General features: G+C 44.3%; 1 pseudogene; it reads right to left on the reverse strand.

Annotated features, from left to right (window-relative positions):
• Nucleotides 1-507: 507 nt before the first annotated feature.
• Nucleotides 508-2,367, reverse strand: LOC101399231 (polyadenylate-binding protein 4-like pseudogene; annotated as a pseudogene).
• Between the last annotated feature and the right edge of the window lie 1,876 nt (nt 2,368-4,243).

A 4,243-nucleotide genomic window follows, 5' to 3' on the forward strand; every position in this document is an offset into this window, starting at 1 on the left:
TATGAAGCTATTCATGAAATAATCTGTTATTTGTAGCTATTGGGTCTTTCATATTTTTAACCTCTGTTCATTTTTTACTAAATAAGAATTTTAAATCCAAATTAAATTCCCCAATGGAATTATTGAGTAATTGCTGAGTAAAATCCAAATACCACACTTCTGGAATGTAAAATACTGGTGTCATTTTGCATTATTTACAGTAAAGAAAAAATACTAAAAGTAAAAACTGATTTATTGTTCTCTGTGTAATTTTGCCTTACTCCTACTACCTCCTTTGAAAATACATTTTAATTATGTTTCTTTCCCCTCTTTTTTTTTGTTTATTTTACTGTTCTTATATTCATATTTATTTTTAAGCAGTAAATAATAAAATACCAATAATGAAACTTGTCATTTGTTTGGCAAAGTTTAAATTTATTTTTCTTTAAAAATTTTTTTATTCTCATTATTTTCTCCAATGTTTTTTCATTGTTTGGAGCTTCCCTTTCTACAAGCAGGAATTTCATCTTACACACGTCGAATACTGGGAGAGCTGTTGGTAGCTTTCAGGGCAGTATCTTGAGCTTGGTTGGATTGCAGAATAAGAATGGCTTCATCAACCTTGGCACGGAGAAACTCAGGATATTTGAGCATAGAAAGAATTTCAGCATCATCCATCTCCAACAGTATGCCAGAGACTTCTCCAGCTAGAGTTGGCTGAGTAGATCGAACCAGAGGAACCAGCTTTTCATGCAAGATTTTCTTCTGAGTAGCAGCTGATACCAACACAGATATATTCAACATACCATGACGTTGCATACAAACAGGGACAGGCTTCTGGATGGATGCTGGTTTTCCTACTTTAAATTTTAAAGGCCTGCAAACACCTGCAACTCTTTTGAATCTTTGATTTGCACGCGGTCCTGAGGCAGAAGTTTGAGGGTGAACAGTCATGGCCTGGGTTGTTGTACTGGTGACCTGATAGGGTAACTTGACTGCTGGCATTTGTGGTGGTCTAAAAGTGCTGGATGACGGTTTAGGTGCTGCTGCTGCTGAATGGATAACATCACATATATTCTGAGATGGATGACGTCTGGCCCTGACCACAGGCCTGCAAAGATGTGCACTTCTATGTTGAGGCTGAGGAAGAATTGGCTTGAAGTTACTCGATGATGTTTCTGCCGCCTTGGGAGAATTGAGTACACGATTACCTCCATCTCCCACAGGTGCCCTTCTCTCCATATAGTTCTTGGTGAGGAGAGCCTGGCGCTCCACCTTACTTTGTGCAGTAGCCACATACAGGGGTTTGGTGATCACAACTTTTCCATTCATCGCCATGATGGCTTTTTTGGCTTCCTCAGGAGTTGTATAGCAAACGAAGCCAAAGCCCTTGCTGCAGCCTGCCTCCATCATGACCCTGGCACTTGTGATTGTGCCAAAGAGGGAAAATTCTCTTCTCAGTCGTTTATCATCAATACCGTCTTCAAGATTTTTCACATAAAGATTAGCGCCCCTGCACCTGGTGAGTTTACCCTGTTTTCTTTGCTCAAATTTGTGTTTTAATTCAGATTGTCTCTCTAGTTTGTTCTGTGCTCTACCAACATAAACTCGATTTCCATTAAGGACTCTTCCATTCATTCCTTTGACGGCTTTCCGGGCATCTTCAAAATTCTCAAAACTCACAAATCCAAAGCCTTTGGATTTTCCGCTTTCGTCAGTCATAACTCTCACACTTAATACAGAACCAAACTCACCAAAAACCTCTTTAAGACATTCATCATCTACATCATCTCCAAAATTCTTGATGTAAACATCGGTAAACGTGTTGGCTCTAGCTCGAAGTTCTGTTTCCCTTTCCTTGCAAGGTTTAAACTGCGCAACAGAAACTCGGCTACCTTTCAGCGGAATCCCATTCATTATTGCAATGGCTCTTCTAGAGGCTTCTGATTTCTCAAAATGCACAAATCCGAAACCCCTTGATCCATTTTCATTGCTTACTACTTTACAAGAAATAATGTTTCCAAAGACAGAAAATGTGTCATAAAGGAACTTACTATCAATAGACTTGGCAAGATTTTTGATGAATATATTGCCCACTCCACTCTTACGAAGTGATGGGTCACGCTGGGACCACATAATTCGCAGTGGCTTGCCACTGATATTATCAAAGATCATAGTGTTCAGAGCGCGCTCGCTATCGGCCTGGAGCAAGAAGTTCACATACGCGTAGCCCAGAGAGCGGCGCGTGACCCGGTCGCGGCAAACTCGAATGGACAGGACTGGCCCGGCAGTGCTGAATTTTTTATACAGCATTGCCTCGTCCACTTCGGGGTGCAGGTCTCCGACATAGAGTGAGGACTTTTCGAAGCGGGGAACGTAAGCACTCATCTTGATGTTAGATCTTGAGCGAGACCCGGACCAGGCGCCAGGACTGAACCTCTCTCAGTGGGAGACAGAGTCAATCAAAGGAAGAATGGAGGCCAGGGGTGCTCTGCCTAGGCCGCCACCGCTGTCGCAGAAGGAGCGCAGGCAGCCCGCAGCCAGACGAAACTGAGATCGTGGGCAGTCGGTTATGGCGAGTGGCGAACATTGCGTATAGATACCCCGCGTGCCGGATTGTGACGCAGTTTGTGCTTGTTCGACGTCAGGTGCGTAGGCGCCACGCGCCGACGGGAGGGGGTCCTGCGGCTGTTCTTTGATGGCGTGGCTGCTCCGGGCGCTACAGGGAGAAGTTCCTTGGCTAGGCCGCCTTAGGCGCCCAGGGTAGCGGCCCGGACTGCTCCACCGGCTGCTTGGAGGCAAGAAAGTAAGTCTCCAGGTGGGGGAAAGCAGGCGCTTCAATGGTCTTTTCTTTTCCTGACTTGCCTTACTTTTTCTTATCCCTAACTCCCCCCTCCCCGCTTCTCTCCTCCTCTCCTCCCCTTCTCCTTCTCCCGGCGCGTGTGGGGGGCGGGGAGAGGGAGAGAGGGGGAGGGGGAGGGGGAGGGGAGGGGAGGGGAGGGGGAGGGGAGAGAGACGGAGGGGAGGAGAGAGAGAGAGCGTTTTCTGTTTGGGAGGCCCCGCTGTTCGCAGGTTGGGATCCCAGGCGAGGACCTAGGCACCCTACGCACTGCTTGTCAAGCCGTGCTGTGGCAGCGTCCCATATAAAGTAGAGGAAGATCAGAACGGATGTTAGCCCAGGGCCAATCTTCCTCAGCAAAAAAAAAAAAAAAAAAAGGAGGAGGATTGGCAACAGATGTTAGCTCAGGGCTAATCTTCCTCACCAAAAGAAAATTCTTAGTGTGAACTCACTGGTCTAACAGCTTGGAGGTGCTTAGGTTTTAAGGTTTTCTCAAAATTATTTTAAAATCTATGTGTTTAACTGTAATCAAATGAAATGTAGAGTTCACTATTTCCTGTGATAGTGTCAGATTTCTTTAGGCAAGTTACTGCTATCTTTGGTATTAAAAGTTTACTTTAGAATAAATGCCAGCAGCTTAAACCTTAGGTTTTCTTGCATGTCTGAGGTAGCATAATTTTCAGGGCTAATAAAATTTTCAAGAATTGAAATAGCAGTAGGAAAATTCATGTTTAGAACAAAATGAAAGAACGCTCTATTATTGGTCTGTCTTGAATGATGGAAATTTGCAGATTACTATTACTTTTTTACATATAAAAATTAGTAAGAGAGGGCCGGCCTCATGGCTTAGTGGTTAAGTGCGCGCGCTCCAGTACTGGCGGCCCAGGTTCGGATCCCGGGCGCACACCGACGCACTGCTTCTCTTGCCATGCTGAGGCCGAGTCCCACATATAGCAACTAGAAGGATGTGCAACCATGACACACAACTATCTACTGGGGCTTTGGGGAATAAAAAAAAAAAGGAGGAGGATTGGCAATAGCTGTTAGCTCAGAGCCGGTCTTCCTCAACAAAAAGAGGAGGATTAGCATGGATGTTAGCTCAGGGCTGATCTTCCTCACGAAAAAAAAAAAAAGTGAGAAAGAATTAGGGTGCACTAAGGAGAATTGAGATGAATTCCAAACTACTCACATGAATTCTGAAATCCAAATCACTCACTGACCATCCTGTTTGGGGAATTCCTGTACCATATGCATCAAAGGGGTATGGACCTTGGACCCAAGTTTAAGAAATCAGCAATAATTCCCTAATTCCCTAATAATTCCCTGAACTCTAAAGAGGAATTATCTTCTCTTCTGGTTGCTTCTGAATATAACCTCCATGTGACAAAATAGAGATTTTTGTCCTCACTGTACAGCTCAATATTT

This window comes from Ceratotherium simum, chromosome X (genome assembly GCF_057802395.1).
Source record: "Ceratotherium simum simum isolate JZ-2026a chromosome X, ASM5780239v1, whole genome shotgun sequence".
In the NCBI taxonomy this organism is placed as follows: Eukaryota; Metazoa; Chordata; class Mammalia; order Perissodactyla; family Rhinocerotidae; genus Ceratotherium; species Ceratotherium simum.